At 41.9% G+C, this 20871-nt stretch overlaps 1 long non-coding RNA gene across 1 annotated transcript in view; it reads left to right on the forward strand.

Annotated features, from left to right (window-relative positions):
• Positions 1–871: 871 nt before the first annotated feature.
• LOC129394577 (uncharacterized) overlaps positions 872–20871 on the forward strand; it is a 37812-nt gene continuing 17812 nt past the window's right edge. Inside the window, exon 1 of the long non-coding RNA XR_008621866.2 lies at positions 872–1088. This is a non-coding gene — a long non-coding RNA (uncharacterized LOC129394577). The remainder of the gene's footprint in view (positions 1089–20871) is intronic.

Consider the following 20871-nt stretch of genomic DNA (forward strand, 5'->3'; position numbering starts at 1 on the left):
AGTTTCCAAAACAGCAGATGTCCTGGCTCTCCTCCCCATTCCCAGGCTGGCCCTTCTCATTCTCCTTTGCAGCTCCCTCCTCATCTCCCACACTTCTCCACGCTGGGACACTCTAGAGCTCAGTCCTGGGAAGTCCCAGTCTTCATTCACTCCCCTGATGCCCTCATGACATGTTTTGTCTTCAAATACCTTTTTTTTTTTGAGATGGAGTTTTGCTCTTATTGCCCAGGCTGGAGTGCAATGTTGTGATCTTGGCTCACTGCAACCTCCGCCTCCCAGGTTTAAGTGATTCTCCTGCCTCAGCCTCCGGAGTAGCTGGGATTACAGGCATGTGCCACCACACCAGGCTAATTTTGTATTTTTAGTAGAGACGGGATTTCTCCATGTTGGTCAGGATAGTCTCGAACTCCCGACTTCAGGTGATCTGCCCGCCTTGGCCTCCCAAAGTGCTGGAATTGCAGGCATGAGCCACCGCGCCTGGCCCAAATACCATTTATTCTATTACACATACATTTATGGATTCAACAACTATCCATTGAGAATCTGTTAAGTGCTAGGCACTGTTCTAGTCACTGATGATTTTAAAACGGAACAAAAGGGGGGCAATTCCCTGTCTTCATGGAGCTTAGCAAGAACATTTGCATGAGGAAGGGGCCTAGAAAATAAGCAAGAGCTATTCAAAATATTGCCTGATAAAGGGTCAAGTACTGGGTTAAATACTGTCCCCTCCCCCACTCCCCACTCAGTTCATGCCTACCCAGAAGCATAGAATGTGACCTTGTTTGAAAACAGGATTTTTGCAGATGTGGATAGTCAAGATGAGGTCACACTGGATTTGAGAAGGCACTAAATTCAATGACTGGCATCTTGACAAGAAGGCCATGTGAGGACGCAGGGAGGCACAGAGGGAAGGCAGCCGTGGGAAGGAGGAGGTGGAGATGGGAGTGACGCAACTATGAGCCCAGAGTCACCCAGCAGTGCCGGGACCACCAGCAGTTAGGAGAGCGGCATGGGAGCTTTCTCCCCAAGTCTTCAGAAGGAACCAGCTCTGCCAGCACCTTGATTTTGGACCTCTGACCTCCAGCACTGTAAGTGAGTAAATTTCTGTGGCTTTAAGCTCCCTGGTCTGTGGTCATTTGTTACAACAACTCCAGGAATCTCCTCCAGGTGAGAAGTGCTGTGAAGGTAGGGACAGAGGATTGGCCGGGTCGGTGGCTCACGCCTGTAATCCCAGCACTTTGGAAGGCCGAGGCAGGCAGATCACTTGAGGCCAGGAGTTCGAGACCAGCCTGGCCAACATGGTGAAACCCCGTCTCTACTAAAAATACAAAAATTAGCTGGGCGTGGTGGTGCATGCCTATCATCTCAGCTACCCGGGAGGCTGAGACATGAGAATCGCTTGAGCCTCAGAGGCGAAGTTGCAGTGAGCCAAGATCACGCCGCTGCACTCCAGCTGGGTGACAGAATGAAACTCTGTCTAAAAAAAAAAAAAGTAGAGACAGAGGATGGAGTGTGTCTAGTAGGGGAGGAAGTTTGGAATTGTGGTGTGGTGGGTAAGGTAGCCAGGGAAGCCCTCATTGTACAGGTCATGTTTGAATGAAAACATAAAGGCAACTTGAGAGATTCGTGCAGCCATCTGGGAGAAGAGCGTTCTAGGCATCTGTCTACAGCAGCAGTTCTCAAAGCGCAGACAGCAGCTTGGACCAGCAGCGACAGCAGCACCCGGGAATTCCTTAGGAATGCAAACATCTTGGCCCCACCCCAGACCTACTGAATCAGAAGCTCTGGAGAGGGGGATCGCGGGGATTCTGATACATCTCCAAGTTTCAGACCCACCATCTATATAACCTGGGCTCCACCGAGCCTCCACCTCCACCTCCACCACTTTCTCTTGCCCATTCTGCTGCAGCACCAGGCTCTTCCCTCCGGGGCTTTGTCCTTGCTGTGGCCTTGCTCTGCACAGCTTCCCTCTTGCTGTCCCCACGTCTTGCATCCTTACCTCCACCAGATCTTTGTTTCAGCACCACGTTCTCACTGAGGCTTCTCCCAGACCACCCTCATTAAAACCACCACCCACACTCTGCAGGCCCCTTCCTATGTCCTGCTTTTCTCTTCTCTCTTTTCTTTTGTTTCTTTTTTCTTTTTCTTTTTTTTTTTTTTTTTTTTTTTTTTTTTTTTTTTTTTGAGACGGGTTTCACTCTGTCGCCTAGGCTGGAGTGCAGTGGCAATCATGGATCACTGCAGCCTTGACCTCCTGGCTCCCACCTCAGCCTCACAAGTAGCTGGGTCTATAGACGCACGCTTCCACACCTGGCTAGTTTTGTTTATTTTTTGTAGAGACAGGGTCTTACTCTGTTCCCCAGACTGGTCTGGAACCCCCAGGCTCGAGCCATCTTCCCGCCTCTGCCTCCCAAAGTATTGAGATTACGGGTGTGAGCCACCGCCCCCGGCCTGTCCTGCGTTGTTTTTCTCAGTAGCACTTAGCTCTATTTAACAAATCCAAGTTTGTCAGAAATCTGGTTTCTGAGTCCTGGTGACCAACAACAGGTAGGGAACCCAGAGAGGGAGCGTGACACACGTGATTTGCAAATCAAAGTCACGCGGGTGGAGGAGTTGATTGGGCTCAGGAGAAGGAAAAAATGTTAGCCCTGCAAGGGAAATGCGAGATCATCTCATCCTTGGGTGTCCAAACTTATTTAGATGTTTGCTTTTTAAAAAATTATATGACTAATTACAACTAATAAAGCAGATAAGAGCCGAGTTTCTCTGGGTGGCAGACCCAGAAGGGCGTTGCAGGAGTCCCTAACCCAAGCATATTGTGGGAACTATTGACTTTGTTATCTCGTTTGTTAATGGTGAAATTGGGGCTTACAGTTGGATTTAATTTTACTTAAAAGAAATAAAAGGAGCTATCCATGTCAGATCAGATCATCCCTCAGGCATTATTTAACAAAAACATTCTGTAATTTAGTGGACTTTCAAGTCTCCTTCAGAGTCCTATGCCTGCAGATCCTGCCATCTGATTCCCCCGTGTTATCTAAGCTTCTCTTTAGGGATTCTCCAGCCCCCTCTTCTTCCCTGAGGGGCTCTCTCAGTGGTGTCATCGGTTTCTCCAAATTAGAAATGTTGACTTTTTTCCTGCTTTTTTTCCCCTGAATCCACATTCCCTTAGTCACTCTTTCCTGGTTTCAAATTCTTGTTTATTACACCTGAGCCTTCCAAGGGGAGAGACTGTTTTATAATTCCAGGCGTACTGGACTTACACAAGGTAAGTGATCCATGCATTAAATTGGCTTAAAAACAAAGCAATCCAGGCCGGGCATGGTGGCTTATGCCTGTAATTACAGCGCTTTGGGAGGCTGAGGCAGGCGGATCACTTTGAGGCCAGGAGTTCGAGACCAGCCCAGCCAACATCGTGAAACCCCATCTCTACTAAAAATACAAAAATTAGCCGGGCATGGTGCTGTGCACCTGTAGTCCCAGCTACTCTAGAGGCTGAGGCAGGAGAATTGGTTGAACCTGAGAGGCAGAGGTTGCAGTGAGCTGAGGTCGTGCCACTGCACTCCAGCCTGGGCGACAGAGCAAGAACCAGTCTCAAAAAAAAAAAAAAAAAAAAAGAAGAAGAAAAAAAAAGAAGAGGGGAGCAAATGGATATGGGAGAAAACTGATCAATTCTAAGAAAGCAGGAGAGGAGAAGGTCCAGTGGCAGCTGGCTGCACTGAGATCTCGTGTTTGTCCTGAGATCTCGTGTTTGTGCTGAGATCTTGTGTTTGTCCTGAGATCTTGTGTTTGTCCTGAGATCTCGTGTTTGTGCTGAGATCTTGTGTTTGTGCTCACCGTGACTTTTCCTTACCCATTCCAAGCAGGAAGGCAGCATGGCAGGTGAAAAAGTGAGCACTCTTAGGCACTGCCCTTCCTGGCTCTGTGCTTCCTGACAGGCTGGTGCTGGGAACGAGGTATGGAAGTAGAAGTTCTGAGGAAAGGAAGAGAACTCTCCCTAGATTGGGAAGGGCTGAGGGTGTTGGGCTGCCCAAGTTGTGAAATATTAGTCAGGACTCTTCTTGCAGAACCCAACTTCAGGGAGCTGAAGGTTAAAGAGAATTTAATGACTTAGGCGACTGTGAACCTGGCTCAGACATGGCTGAATTCTGTTTCTCAGAAGGACCTGGTCCCTTTCTCCCCATCCTGTGCCTGTGCTGACCAACATGCTGGCTTCATTCTCCATCAGATTCTGTCCCTATAGAATATTCCCAGTATGGAGGCTACAGCCCACCGAATTGAAGTCCAACGACAAAACTTCTTGGAGAGGAATCCCAGGGCCTGACTTTCATTCATTGCTTCGAATTGGCCTAACTTAGGTCTGGAGCTTAAACAATCACTTTCCTTCAGGACGGTGGGGGTAGAATAACACCTTCCTCCATCTGGGGAAACATAATCTGGGATGGGGAAGGTGGCTTCCCAAAGAGAAAGTGAAGGTCTGTTACCAGAAGAAGGGAAGCTGTATTGGGCAGAGAAAAACATCAGATGTCCATTGCTGTACTCCAAGGAAACTGATAACATCCGAGCAGTTGACAGCTTCTGAGGGGCATAGCTGCCGGGGAAGCCTAGGGAAGCTCCCTGTCAGCCCCTGGAGACTCCCAGCCTATGCAGGGATCCCTGTGCTCCATGTGGCACAGAACCTAAAACAACTGGATTCCCATAAAAAATGAACCTCGACTTCTATCTCACTCCAACTGAAAGGAATATTTATTTATTTATATCTAATTTTTAGATAGGGCCTCACTTCACTCTGTTGCCTAGGCTGGAGTGCAGTGGCACGATCACTGCTCACTGCAGCCTTGACCTCCCTGGCTCAAGCAATCCTCCCACCTCAGCCTCCTGAGTAGCTGGGACTACAGGCACATGCCACCACGCCTGGCTAATTTTTTTTTTTTTTTTTTTTTTGTAGAGACGAGGTTTCGCCATTTTACCCAGGCTGGTCTCGAACTCCTGGGCTCAAGGGTTCTGGCTGCCTCGGCCTCCCAAAGTGCTGGGATTACAAGCATGAGCCACCGCACCCGGCCTTGAAGGGAATATTTAGGTTTGATCCTTAAGGACATCAGCTGTTTCCTTAATGGACTAGAAAGCAGAGGTGCCCTCTTCCTTCTGACCCTTCCCCACCCCAGCAATTTTTCAATCTCCTGGCAAAAGATTCTTCTGCAACCACAAGGAAGGAAAAATTTAAGGAAAATCTTAGACTGATTTTCCTATCAGCATGGAGGTATGAGAGCTTAAAGTTAGAGTGAATTTTAATTCAAGAAAATGAAACCAATGTGTCATTCATGTTGTTTGTGGGGCTTCCATATTGTTTATGTATGGTGCCTGAAAATATTGCTCCTTGTACTATGTACTAAGTACTATAATTTAGTACATATAGGCTTTATTCTCTAAAAAATCAAGGGTTCTCTATCAGTCCCTTTAAAGACAAGACTGAAGTTGAGGAGTCTTGAGGACCCACTCTCCAGGTGAATGTGTTGCTTAAAAATAAAAGGTTAGTAACTCTAGAAATAGACCCATCCATATATAGCCCGTTGATGTCTTACCAAGATGCCAAGGCAGCCCAACAGGGAAAGGAAAGTCTTTTTAACAAATTTTGTTGAAAAAATTGGATATTCATATGGGAAAAAGTGATCTTCAACTTCCACATCATTCCATGCATAAAAATTAATTTGAGCTGAATTATAGATTTAAATATAAGATCCAGAACCATAAGCTTCTGGAAAAAATATAGGCCTTTATCTTCATGATCCTGTGGTGGACAATGATTACTTGAACAGAATCCCAAAACTGTTAACCATCAAGTAAAAAATAGATAACTTAGACTTTATTAAAATTAAGGTTTTCTGCTTATCAAAAGATACAGGTAAGAAAATCAACAGATAAGCCTGGACAGATTGGGAAAAACATTTGCGGCATATATATTTGACAGAAGACTTTACTCCAGAATACATAGGACTTTTACAAATCAACAATAAAGAGATGAACAGTCCCATTTTAAAATGGGCAAAAGCTGAGGCAGGAGGATTTGCTTGAGTCCAGGAGTTTGACACCAGCTTGGACAATATGTTGAGATCCTGTCTCTACAAAATAAAAATTAAAAAATTAGCCAGGCATGGTGGCGTGTGCCTGTTGTCCCAGATACTTGGGAGGCAAAGGTGGGAGGATAGCTTCACCCCAGGAGTTTGAGGCTGCAGTGAGCTATGATTGCACCACAGCACTTCAGCCTGGGCGACAGAGTGAGACTCTGTCTCAAATAAAAAATAAAACAATTTTTAAAACTTTAAAAAATGAGCAAAAGACTTGAACAGATGCTTCATAAAAGAAGATATATTAATGACAATAAGACATGAAAAGGTGCTCAGCATCTCTTACCATCAATCATCATGCAAGTCGAAACCACAGTGAGTCACCACGTCACACCTACTAGAAGAACTTAAAGCAAGGAGCACAACAGGACAAAACAACCCTCCCCCTGCCAAACTGACAACACCAAATTTTGGGAAGAATCCAGAGCAACTGGAATTCTCATTTATTGCTGGTGGGAATGTGAAATGATACAACAGTTTTGGGGGACTACTGTAGTTGACAGTTTTATATAAAGTTAAACATATGTTTAACCTTATGATGCAGATATTCCATTCCTATGTGATATGGTTTGGCTGTGTCCCCACCCAAATCTCACCTTGGATTGTAATTCCCATAATCCCCACGTGTCGTGGGAGGGACCTGGTGGGAGGTAATTTAATCATGGAGGCTGTTACCCTAATGCTGTTCTCTTGATAGTGAATGAGTTCTCACGAGATCGGATGGTTTTATAAGGGGCTTCCCCCCTTTTGCTTGGCACTTCTCCTTGCTGCCATCATGTGAAGAAGAACATGTTTGCTTCCCCTTCTCCCATGATTGTAAGTTTCCTGAGACCTCTCTAGCCATGCTGAACTGTGAGTCAATTAAACCTCTTTCCTTTATAAATTACCCAGTCTCAGGTATGTCTTTATTAGCAGCATGAAAACAAACTAATACACTACATATTTACCCAAGATAACTGAAAACACATGTACACATAAGGATTTGTACATGACCACAACAACAGCTCTTTTCATAATAGACAAAATTGGAGATAACCCTAATGTTTATCAATAGGAGATTAGGTAAATTGTGACACATTCATACAATGGAATTCTGCTCGGTAATAATAAAAAAAACTACTGATTCATGCAACAATGTGGATGAACATTATGCTGAACTCAAAAGGCCAGAACCAAAAGAATGCAAATTATATGATTCCTTTTATATGAAATGCAAAAATAGGCAAAACTTCACCATGGTGATGTAAATCAGAGAGATTGCTCTGCGGGGTGAGAGTGGGATCACCTGAGAGGCAGCAGAAGGAAATTTCCCAGAATGATGGAAGTGTTCTATGTTTTGATTGAAGTGGTGGTTACATGGCATATAATTGTCAAAACTCATTAGACTAAACACTTAAGATCTGTGCATTTTACTGTTTTTATTCTACCTGTATAAAAATAAAACGTTGGCAAATGAGAATATTCAGCCTTGAGGATTATTAATATGGATTTGACTTCTATCAATGGTGTCCTGGGAGGCAGAGATGAATGCATAATTCACGAAGGCAAAATGCAGGAAGGACAAGAAGTCACATTTCCTTCTGTCTAAAACTCCTCCACTTGTGGCGTGTGCTGTGTGTGGACTTGCTGGTGGAACACAGAGGTTATATGTGTTGTTCTTTGAATTCTCGTTGCATTGGGATGGGAGGAAGAATGAAATCAGTCATTCAAATATATGTCTCTTCATATATTCAGCTGACTGAATATGTCATTCGGATGGCATATATTCCTCTGTGCCATGTCTCCCTTTCAATGGAGCTTACACCTGTAGGTGTGGGCCTTCTCCACACCTGTCTCTGTCCTCCATGTCCGTCAGGATTGCAGAAGGGAAGAGAAGGCAGCCACACCAGCTTCCTTCTTCATCTGACTTAGGATCCCCACTGGCAGCCCAGTGCTCACTCCACACTTGGTAAATACCCTATACTTGTATGTTCCTAAGTTCCTCCAGATGAAAGAAAGTGGCCTCTTCTTCTAGGACTGTTTGGGGAGCAGCACTGTGTGAAGCTCTGTGGGCCCTCTCCAAGGTATAAGAGCTCACAGTCATTTATGTCTTCTTGCCCTCCTCCCTATCTTCAGACAACTCCTGCCCACCTACACAAGGTTGAGTCCCAGGTAGCGTGGACTGAAGAGCAGTAAGCGAGGCCCCTCCTGGTCCTTTCTCAGAAACCTTGAAGTCTACTTGAAGGCACAAAGAGCAAGGTAACACAAAGAGCAAGGCAACATGAAGAGCAAGGTAACAAGAGCACAACACTCCCTTTGGTGAGCGTAGCATACATGGGGTAGACATCACTGGGTGGCTGATGCTCTGACCTGGGTCTTCAAGGAGAAAAGGACAATGAGGATTGCATATGGGGCAGAAAAATCAGTCTGGCTGGAGAGGGGAACTCCTATGTGGGACCAAAGGCAGAGAGAGAGAGAGAGAGAGAGATTGAAAGAGAGAGAATGTACAAAATAACACAGGGTAAGCAAGGCACTGAATGAGTGACAGAGACATTTGGACAGAGGCGGTGTGGTGTGCTAGAAAAATTAATCAGACATTGGTATAAGACTAAGAACATGACTATACCACTGTAAGTCTTCACATAGGACCTTGCAAAAATGTTTAACTTAGCCAGAACTCCAGTGTCTCTGAAGGTCAAGTATGAGTGTTAACAAAAAATGATTTTTAAAAGTTGTTATAGACATGGTTTCTTTGTTCAGATAATTTCACTCATCTGAACTGCTGGCTGATAGGTATTTCTTATTAAAATATGATAGCTTTATTGTTACTCTTACTCAACTAACATTGTTTTTCATCTTTTAAAGACAGCAGTACCTTTTTTTGCAAAGCATCTCGCTGTTTTTTGAGTGTTTCCATGAATGTGAGTTCGTGGGAGCCTTACAACATTTCTCTGTAGAGAGGACAGTCTGAGGTTCACAGAGATAAGGCGGGCAGCCCAGTGAGGCCGCACTGTGAGTGAAGGCCAGGGCGGAGATTCAGAGGCAGGTCTTCTGCTTTCCAAACTGTCTGAGATTAGGACCTCAGTGTTTCTGGACCTTGTACCTGGGTCGTGGTTTTCTGTTTTCCTTTGATACGGACTTGATCATTTCTCCATACTCAATTGTGTTTGACAGCCAACAACCAGGGTGCCAGGGCCCTGTTGTAAACCTGTAGGAGCTCTATTTTGATAATACTAGCCATAATTTATTGCTGCTTTAACCTCTCTGTTGCTTAGGCAACCAACATCCTGAATTAAGACTTGGGTTATTTTAGTTAAGTTTAAGAATTTATTACCTTCCAACCACTCAGCTCACCACTTTGCTCATGCTCCATGCCTATGAGTCACACTGACCCCCGAAGAGTTGCCCCAAATTCTAAGACCTGTGCTCGGGGGCACGTGAAGAGCCAGGACACATGCCTTGTGACTCAAACTGACAGCGCCTGCTCATGTCCTTGCTAAGTGCACCAAAGGGAATGGGCCGAGGAATGCTCCATGTTGATTTTTCAACTGCCTGCCTTTTATTGCTGGATTACTATCTACTGCAGAATAGGCCAGCTTATTTCACAATAATGAGGCTGGCACTGGGTTAATTCTATAACATAGAAAGATTGCCAGTGCCAAGGTGTCAGTCTGTCCCGGCTGTTATAACAAAATAGACTGGGTGGCTTATAAACAATAGAAATTTATTTCTCACGGTTCTGGAGGCTGGCAGGTTCAAGATCCAGGCAGACTGGGTGTCTAGTGAGAACCCACTTTCTGGTTCATAGATGGCACTTTCTTGCTGTGTCCTCCTGTGGTTGAAGGAGCAAGGCAGCTCTCTAGGGTGTCTTTTATAAGGGCACTAATTCCATCTGACATAATCACCTGCAAAAGGCCCCACTTCCTATTGCCTTAGGGGTTAGACTTTCAACATATAAATCTTGTGGGTTTAGAGAGGAAAATAAACACACAATCTAACCTTTCCTGGACTGCTTGCAGGAGCATCAAGTCCTCTTGCTCTTCCATCTTGTTTAAATGTCCCTTCTTTCCCAACACCACTCTGCCACTCCATTCTGAGCTCCCAGCACCGTTTGGCTGGACGACTGAGCTCGTTTCTGGCCTTCCTGCCTCCACCTCATCCCGGCACATCATTCACCAAAGCAACATTTCTTTGCAGTCTGCTCTGCCCGGCATTCTGGGGATACTGAATAGCTCACAGTCCTATAGAAGAGAAAGATGAGTAAGCAGTAATTGCAATGCATTTATTAGACCGTAACCTCCTAGGACAGGTCATGTTGGTCTTGCTCTCTGCACCTAGTATTTGTTGAATAGGGAAATGAATAAACAAATGAACAATTTCTGCAGGTTATAACTAAACACATATTCAAAGAGCTATGAAAATCCACAGAAGACAGAAACTGACTGAGTTGGCAGAGGAAAGGGATGTGCTTAATTAGGCTGCAGTCTCTTTGAGAGACTACAATTTATTTATTTCCTGTATACATAGACCAGGCATTCATAAATATGGTCACTTTTTAATAGAAATATTTTATATTTTGGGAACATCTTCCTATACATTTTACTCATAGGACAAAAGTAATGTTCTCCTTTAAATAGCAACTTTTTGGGGACCTGTAATTGTTAATTTGTAAACCTTTACTTACTTGCTAGAAAGTATGGGACAAGGTCAGAAAGAAACTGGAAAGTGCCACCTGTAATCCCAGCACTTTGGGAGACCAAGGCAGGCGGATCACTTGAGGTTAGAGGTTCGAGATAAGCCTGGCCAACTGGTGAAACCCCGTCTCTTCTAAAAATACAAAAAAAAATTAGCCAGGCGTGGTGGCGGGCACCTGTAATCCCAGTTACTTCGGAAGCTGAGCGAGGAGAATCGCTTGAACCCAGGAGGCGGAGGTTGCAGTGAGCCGAGATAGCGCCATTGCACTCCAGCCTGGGCAACAAGAGTGAAACTCCATCATAAAAACAAACAAACAAACAAACAAAAAAAGAAATTGGAAAGTGCCAAGTATAACTATCAGTTGTGGTTCAATCAGAATGCAAATAAGTATCTTTGGGTAAGTAAAAGGAAAACAATACTTTGATTTACCCAACACTTTGATTTCAAAAATACATTGACCCATTAACAAACAATTTTAGAGAGGCTTAAATACTAGTGAATATGTTATTTTAAGTCAGTAATATATTAAGAGATGTCATGAGTCTATAAATGTAGCAATTGCACATGGCTGGCATAGAAATCTCAACTTCAATATGTGATGTTCAAAGTCCAATTTAAAGGGATTTTAATAATTAGCCATAACTAATAACTAAGGTAAGGTTTGTTGTATCTTGAATCTTAAATGGTTGCCATGTGTCTGTTTATTAAAAATAGAGTTTCCTTTTTTTCTTTCTTCATTCACCTGAAGTAAAAGTCTATTATAGCAAAAATGCAACAGTGGCATCCTGTGGCTTGGCCTGTGAATGACAGGTGCGTGTCACAGTTGTGATCTTGGAGGCTTGGTGTCATGGCTACACAGAGGTACAGGATCATTGTGAAGAACATGGCATGTTAGAAGGAAAAACTCCATTACTTTTTTTAAGACCTAAAATTATTATAAATGACTCATTATGATCTTTTATCTTTATTTCATGGGAGTAAATTGCATGCATAATTAAAAATTGAGTTGAGAATGAAGCCACAGTAATGTACTTGTTTTTTCAAAAGCTTATTTTTCCGGACTCTATGATGAAGTTTCCCTCTGTCATTTTTACACATAGAATATACCATTATTTCCTCTCATGTAATTCTTCTGTAAGTGTAGGAAATGGAGTGAAAGAATCCATATTAGACCATTAATAACTGTAAACACTTTATCTCTCCACCCCCCCAGAAATAAATACAACTAAATCTCAGAAGCCCTTTGATTGTGATGCTTGGCTACTGAGCCCTCTAGGCTGGAAAGGCAGCGCTATCATATTTAGCGGTGCTTCCAGCTTCAAACTTTAAAAAATAGTTTTAAAACATCTTCAGGGACCGGGCGCGGTGGCTCACGCCTGTAATCCCAGCACTTTGGGAGGCCAAGGTGGGCGGATCACGAGGTCAGGAGATCGAGACCATCCTGGCTAACATGGTGAAACCCCGTCTCTACTAAAAATACAAAAAATTAGCCGGGCGTGGTGGCGGGCGCCTGTAGTCCCAGCTACTCGGGAGCCTGAGGCAGGAGAATGGCGTGAACCCGGGAGGCGGAGCTTGCAGTGAGCGGAGATCGCGCCACTGCACTCCAACCTGGGCGACAGAGCGAGACTCCGTCTCAAAAAAAAAAAAAAAAAAAAAAACTTAATAAACAACATACAGTTATACTTTTTCTTATTTAAAATGTTTACATAAGTAGAATTATGATATTCACATTCCATGAAATTTTGCACTGAAGATGTGGTTGAGGTCTCACGTACGCTTATCTTGTGTGAAGGAATGTATGGAATATGAATGCCATAATTCTACTTATGTAAATTGTAAAAATAAGAACAAATATATATAATAAAGACCTTTGGATTTCTGCTTCTGAGGACTTCCTGTTCTCCTTCCCTCCACTTTCCTATGGGCGTGCTTCTGTTCTTTATTTATCTGAGTTTTCTCCATTAAAGATAAATTCTCTGATAAGATAAATACAGTATATATCTTTATTAATTCCTTTGTTATAGATCCTGCAAATACCTTCTCGAGGCCTGTTTTTTCCTCTCTAACGTTGATGGGGTATGTTTTGTTATAAAGATGTTTTCTATTCTGCAGGGTTGCGTGTCAGTTACAGTTGTCATTTGTAAGCAGTAGAATCCGGTCTGACCAGTTTAAGCAGAAAAGAATTTAGGAGAGACAGAAGGGAGTTCACACAACGTTTGGGACAGATGGGAAAAGAGGCCTGAGACGATGAAAGGGCCACTCCCAGAACCAACTGACCCTTTCCGGAATCTGCTGCCCACCCCGGGACCACACCGCCTTTGCCCAGAATGCGCCACTGAAATGACAGCGGCTCCCGGAGACGCGCAGCCAGCCAGCTCCCTCCCGCGGCCCGAGGCCCCCGTGTCTGATTGGCAGGCCTGGTCACGTGCCCACATTTTGGCTGGGAAAGAGTCAGGGAAGGCACCGATTCAGATTCTCCCTTGGGGAAACAACTAAAATGCACTCAAGGTGGCCTAAAAAGCTTGGCAGATTCACTTTGGGCCATAAAGATATTCTTCAAACTTAAAAATAAAAAAATAAAAATAAAAGAAACTGAACTAAAAAATATCTTCATGAACAACATACAGTTATGCTTTGTCTTATTTAAAAATTTCACATACATAGAATTATGATATTCACATTCGATGAAATTTTGCATTCAAGATGTGGTTGAGGTCTCACATCTCAGCAGTGTTTAGGTGCGATTTTTCGTGCTGAGGTCTTTAATTCTTCTGGAATTAATTTTTGTATAATTAGTGTAGGAGGCTAGTTATAGTTTTATATGAAAAGCCAATGCTTCCATCATCATTGATGGCACAAGCTCATCTTTCCCTGCTGATCTCTAGTGCCACCGCTATCATATTCCACATCCCACGTAGCCCCTACATGTGAATCCTGCATGAACATGGATTTGCACCAGGCTCTCTATTCTGTCCACTGCCTCTTCCTCTGCTCAGACAACTGTATTTTAATTTCTGTAACTATCTAGAATGTTTCAGAATCTGCAGGCCAACTGCTCCTGCCCACCCATTGTTCTTATTTTTCAAAATTATCTTGGCAATGATAATTCACTTTTCCATATGAATTTTAGAATCACGTTACAAATGAACAGAAAAGTTCTGCTGGGATTTTGTTTGGAATTTACTTAAATTTATAGATAATTTGGGCAGAATTGACATGTTTATGCTTTTGAGACCTCTTACCCATTATTCAGATCTTCTTTTGTATCCTTTAATAAAACTATAATTTTTTCCCATAAAGCTCTTAAAAATGGTATGTAATGTATATTCTTTAGGTCCTTTATAGTTTTTGCTGCTATTGTGAGCTGGCTTTTTTTTTTTCCAATTTTGTCCCATTTGTTATTGTTCACATTCAAAAGTTATTGAATTTTGCATGTTGATCTTGTAATCAGTAGCCTTGCTGAATCCTTTTTTAGTTCTAACAGATTTTCTGTTGATATCTATGCATTTTCTTTGTTCTTTCTTTCTTATTTTATTTTATTTATTTATTTTTTTGAGACAGAGTTTTGCTCTTGTTGCTCAGGCTGGAGTGCAATGGTTCCATCTTGGCTCACTGCAACCTCTGCCTCCCGGTTCAAGTGATTCTCCTGCCTCAGCCTCCTGAGTAGCTGGGGTTACAGACACGTGCCACCACACCTGGCTAATTTTTTTTGTATTTTTAGTAGAGATGGGGTTTCACCATGTTGGTCAGGCTGGTCTCAAACTCCTGACCTCAGGTGATCCACCTGCCTCGCCCTCTCAAAATGCTGGGATTACAGGCATAAGTCTCCGTGCGCCACCCATCTATGCATTTTCTATGCCTAAAAATAATAAATTTTCACTTCCTTTCCAAACCTTATGCATTTTATTTATTTGTTGCTTACTGCATTCACTAGTATTTTCTGTGTAAAGTTGCCTGGGCTGGTGATGGCTGCCCTGCTTGCCTTTTCTTGGTTTTAATAGGGATAATCCAGAAAGATGTGATATGATTGCTTTAGGTTTTTGGTAAAAATCCTTCATCAAATTAAGGAAGTTCTCTTCCATTTCTAGCTTCCTAAGAGTTTTTATTTTAGATAAGAGAAGGTGTTGAATTTATAGAATAAAATGTGTCATTTTATTTCTTTTTGATCTATAAATGTTGTAAAGTTCTCCTGATGGATATTTCTGACATTCTTACCTTCCTGGGAAACATCAAAATTAGTTGTGATCATTAAAAAAAAAATACTCTGGTTGGATTCCATTTGCTAATATTTATTCAGGAATTTTAATCTACATTATAAGTGAGATAACCTATAGTTTCTGTCTCTTGTACTGTCTTTGTTTCATTTTGGTGTTAATTCTACACTATCTAAACTCAGTGGCCTACTGTCCTTTTCTGTTGTCTGGGAAGCTTATATAAGATAGCAATGATCTTTTCCTTAAAGGTTTGATGAAATTCACTGCTGAAATCAGCTAAGACTAGTGTCTTTTTGGGGAGGTGGCTTCAGGGCAGGTATATTTGATTGTCAAATCAATTTCTTTAATGCTAATTGTTTTATTCAGTTTTTCTATTTTAAAATTCAGCCAATTTCAGAATAGACATAAAATTGTGCCACAGATTCTCTTATGATTTTGTTTCTGCTGCATATGTGGTTACATTATATTTTTCTATTCCTAATGTTTATTTGTTCATTTTTCTTTGTTTATCAGCCTTAATGGGGATTTATTTTATTAGCATTATTTTTCTTTTCTAAGACTCATTCTGTCATTTCTATTTTACTTTTGTTTCCTTTTCTTATTTTTTTGTTTTTATCTTTAATATTTCTTTCCATCACATTTTTTTTGCCTAAACTCTGTTGTTCTTTTTCTATCTTCTTGAATTGACATGAGTTCATTTATTTCATCTTTCTTATGGTTCTAAAAATATTTTTAGTGCTATAAATATTTCCCTTAACTATTGCTGTACCCTAAGTCTTGGTATTTTTCTGTGCTTTCATTAATAATCAGTTTTAAAATACTGTATTATTTTTAACAGCTTCATTGAGATATATTTCACACCCTATACAACTCATCTATTTAAAGTGTGTAATTCAATGGCTTCTAATATATTCACAGAGTTGTTGATATGGTTTGGCTGTCCCCACTCAAATCTCATCTTGAATTGTAGCTCCCATAATTCTCATGTATTGTGGGAGGGACCCAGTAGGAGATAACTGAATCATAGGGGCAGTTTTCCCCATACTGTTCTTGTGGTAGTGAATAAGTTTCATGAGATCAGATGGTTTATAACCATCTTTTTGCTTGGCTCTCATTCTGTTTGCCTGCCACCATGTAAGATGTGGCTTTGCTCATCCTTACCTTCTGCCATGATTGTGAGGTCCCCCCAGCTATGTTGAATTTTGAGTCAATTAAACCTCTTTTTAAAAATAAGTTACCCCGTCTCAGGTATATCTTTATCAGCAGTGTGAAAACGGACTAATACAGTTGTACAACCTATCATCACAATCAACTTTACTTACTCAGTTATCAGTTGATGGATACTTGGGTAGTTTCCAGTTTGGGCTATTATAAATAATGCTGCTATGAACATTTGTGTGCAAGTTTTTGTGGACATGTGATTCATTTGGCGTGAGTATATACGAGGAGTAGAATTGCTAGGTCATTTGGTAACTTTATGTTTAAGCTTTTGAGGAACTGAAGACTGTTTCCAAATGACTGTACCATGTCAGTGTAAGAGGGTTCTAATTTTTCAACATCCTCACCAATGCTTGCTATATTTGTCTTTTTTACTATAATCATCTTAGTGGCTGTGAAATGATATTTCGTTGTGGTTTGATTTGCATTTCCCTGATGGATATTTAAGGGTACTCCGTGATACTGGGTTGATCATTCTATTTCCAGATTACTTCACTTCTAGGTATTTTTTCATTTATGTTTCCTAAAAAATTAATTTTTAAAGAGAAAAACCATCATAGGATACTCAAATTTCCATTTTAAATTTAAGATCACAGGGTTTTATTCTTTGGTTTGTATTTGGATCTCTTTTTCTCTCACATTGAAAATCTGGTTTCTAATGACATTAGCATAATTACATATTTGTTTCATTCTACAAAATACATATAATAGTTTCACAAGAACAAAACCAATATTTAAAAATTTTGTTCTATTCTTTTTGTCCTTATTGTATGCCAAACTGGATGTACAATTAGATTACTGCAATGCACCAAATTGGTGGTTCTTAACAGGAAACAGCTGCAGTCGTAAGAATCTTTGAGAAGCGTCCATCAGCTGTCTAAGCATGCAGCAATGAAGCAGGTGGTTCTCAAGTATTCACTGGGCATATCAGGTCTGCCCCAACACCTGGTTACATCCTTATTTGGAGACCAATAGCCTCAACTCTTCCTCTACCAATCAGATTTCATGGGACTGCAAACTTTAACACAGAGTAATACAGAGAAGGGGATGCTGGGAAATGCAGTTTCAGGCTTCTACCTTACACAATTCAGAGAAGACTGTAGGAGGAAGTGGTGATGATGCCAAGCTGATACAGACACAGACACATCCATTCAGTGCATCAATCTTTATGTCTTCTCTTGTCTTACTAGCCTCCAGGAAAATGTTGAATGGAAGTACTGAGAGTGAACATCTTTGTCCCATTCTTGATTTTATAGGGCATGCTTCCAACAATTCTTCTGTAAGGATGTTTTTTGTACATACTTTCTCAGGTTAAGGAAGTTTATTCACTTCTAATCCTAGTTTACTATGTTTTTTTTTTTAAATCATGAGTTAGTGTTGAATTTATCAAATGCTTTATCTGTAACTATTGAAACAATCATGTGATTTTCTTCCTTAATCTTTTAAAGTGGTAAATATCATTTGATTATCTTTTCATCCTGAACCATCCTTGCATTCTAGGGATAAATCCAAAATGATTTTTTAAAAATAGATCTCTGGATTTCGTTTGCTAATATTATGTTAAGGCTTTGATAATGTCTGTGATTGAGATTGGCTTGTGATTTTCCTTTCTTATCTTCCCCTTGTTTGGTTTTGGCATCCAGGTTTTACTAGTTCTATGGAATTCTTACTACAGCCACAGGCCCTGCATGAGACAGGCCATCACTACTTCTCTGATCTCATTTCCTACCACCCTCCTCGTTACACACTCTACTCAGTCTTACAGGTTCCATGCTGTTTCTCAGACAAATGAGTGCACATCCCCGCCTGACCACCCTCTCTTAAAGCTCTGTCTCCTCAATCTCTTTCATTGTTCTGCTTAGCTCTTATCATTACCTGATATATGATCAACTTACTGTGTTCTGTCTCCCTCCCTCTTCTAGAAGGCAGTGTCTATGAGGGCAAGGACTTTGCCTGTTTTGTTCCCTGCCATTCCCTCTGCACAGTGAACCATATTTATCAAATAATAAATATTTGTTCATCAGTGAATAAATGAATATATTTATCCACGTTTGAAGAAAAGAGGAAGGTTTCTGTACGTGATCCACTCAGAAGTCAGATTTTTCATTTGGAAAAATTGTAACTTCTATTTAAACTAGAAAAGGGAGGAAATTCTTACACACAAGCAGCATGCAGAGAAATACTGCTGAAGATATCAGTCTGCTCTGCTGCAGCTGGTAACAGGAATAAGACTGATTGGCCAACTGTCCATTCTATTCCAAACTTTCCTTGTCTTTTTCCAGCATCTCAGTTGGTTGAAATTCTTTGCTTGAGAAAGAGACCTATGTTTTCAGTCCTGAGGAGTTTGAGTCCTTGGTGATGCTGCCCATGTGGGGTTGATGTGTAGTGCTTTGTTAACCTTGACCATGAAGCAGGCAGTACAGACATCCTAAGGGGTACCCCTGGGCATCCATGAATACTGCTCTGGCTCCCACTGTGTAGCTCTCCCAGCGCCCTTGATAGTGCCAGTCTCTCCAGAAATCACTGGGGCCTCCCTTCTTGCTTATCCCCTCCATGACCTGAGGACATTGAAATGCCAGGTAGCAGTTTCAATGTCTACTCAATGAAACTGGTGATGGGTTCACAGCTGTGGGGATTGTTATTTAACTTCCTATGTGTGTGTTATGGTGTTGGGGAAAAACAGGCATGCAGAGTATAGCTATAGCTCTTTCTATCATCAAATGGCCCTCTAGCAATTCCACTCCTAGGTATATATCCAAAGGAATTGAAAACAGCCAGGAGCATGTAGCCTGTGCTTGTAGTCCCAGTTGTGCAGTAGACTGGGGCAGGAGGATCACTTAAGCCAGGAGTTTGAGGCTGAGTACGCAATGATGATTGCTTCTGTGAATAGCCCCTGCACTCCAGCCTGGGCAACATAGCAAGATCCCATTTCTTAAAAAAAAAAAAAGAATTGAAAACTGGTGACCAAACAAATCCATGTACCCACATGTTTATAGCTGCACTATTCACAATAGCCAAAAGGCAGAAACAGCCCACATGTCCATCAATAGATGAATGGATAAACAAATTGTGGCATAGACATATAACAGAATATTATTAAGCTATAAAAAGGAATGAAGTACTGATTCATGTTACAATACAGATAAACCTCAAAAACATAATGCTAAGTGAAAGAAGCCATGCACAAAGGTCACATACTATAGGATTCAATTTATTTATTTATTTATTTATTTATTTATTTATTTATTTATTTTAAGATGGAGTCTTGCTCTGTCACCCAGGCTGGTGTGCAGTGGCACGATCTCGGCTCAGTGCAACCTCCACCTCCCAGGTTCAAGCGATTCTCCTTCCTCAGCCTCCTGAGTAGCTGTGATTACAGGGGTGTGCCACCATGCCTGGCTGGCTAATTTTTGCATTTTTAGTGGAGATGGGGTTTCACCATGTTGGCCAGGCTGGTCTCAAACTCCTGACCTCAGGTCATCTGCCCACCTCAGCCTCCCAAAGTGCTGGGATTACAGGCATGAGCCACCACGCCTGGCTGGGATTCCATTTATATGATATGTCCAGAAGAGGTGAATCCATGGAGACAGAGAGCAGGTTAGTAGTTGCCAGGGGCTGGGGAGAGGAAAGATTGAGGAAAAACTGCTTGATAGGTATGGGGCTATTTTTTAAGGTGAGGGAAATGATTTGCAAATAGGCAGAGGTGGTGATTGCACAATATTGTGAACATATAAAATGCCACGGAATTGTTCACTTTAGAATGGTTAGTTTTATGTTTGTTGTTGTTGTTGTTGTTGTTGTTTTTTGAGACAGAGTTTTGTTCTTATTGTCCAGGCTGGAGTGCAATGGCACAATATCAGCTCACTACAACCTCCGCCTCCCTGGTTCAAGTGATTCTCCTGCCTCAGCCTGCCAAGTAGCTAGGATTACAGACATGCGCCACCATGCCCAGCTAATTTTGTATTTTTAATAGAGGCAGCATTTTACCATGTTGGTCAGGCTGGACTCAAACTCCTGACCTCAAGTGATCCACACGCCTCAGCCTCCCAAAGTGCTGGGATTACAGGTGTGAGCCACCGTGCCCGACAATTTTATGTTAAGTGAATTTCACCTCAATAAAAACAAATGAAACCCTCTACGTTCTTACATGCAGAGATAGTCATTGCACATTTAAGAGACAGATTGAATGAGCATTTGTCTTTGATGGCATATGTGCTATAGAAACTCCTTTGAGAGAGCTGTGTTTTTAGTGAGAAATTAACACATAAACAAAATCATTTTTACTTATAAGCCTGGAGCCCCGTGAGACATCATTTATGTAGTGAGTGTTTTAAAGCTGAAGTAGCAGCCTACATTTTTGATGGTTACAATTGGTCCCTTTGAAGAGATGATGCCCTGTGGATGGAAGCAGCACAGCACAGTCCTTGCCCTCACCCCCACCTGCCAGGACAGCACAGGTGCCCTTTCCATGACAAGACCCTTTTCAGGATCATAATACAGACCAATTAGGTAGAGGCAAACCCAGATGCGTCTCAATTTGTCAGAAGCCTTGCTCTGTTTTCCCTACGTGGGTGGGGTCTGATAAAATCCCATATAGGGTTTGGCCGGGGTAGGGGGGCATTCTTCTTAGTATTTACATC

The sequence above is a fragment of the Pan paniscus genome, chromosome 17 (assembly GCF_029289425.2).
Source record: "Pan paniscus chromosome 17, NHGRI_mPanPan1-v2.0_pri, whole genome shotgun sequence".
Lineage (NCBI taxonomy): Eukaryota > Metazoa > Chordata > Mammalia > Primates > Hominidae > Pan > Pan paniscus.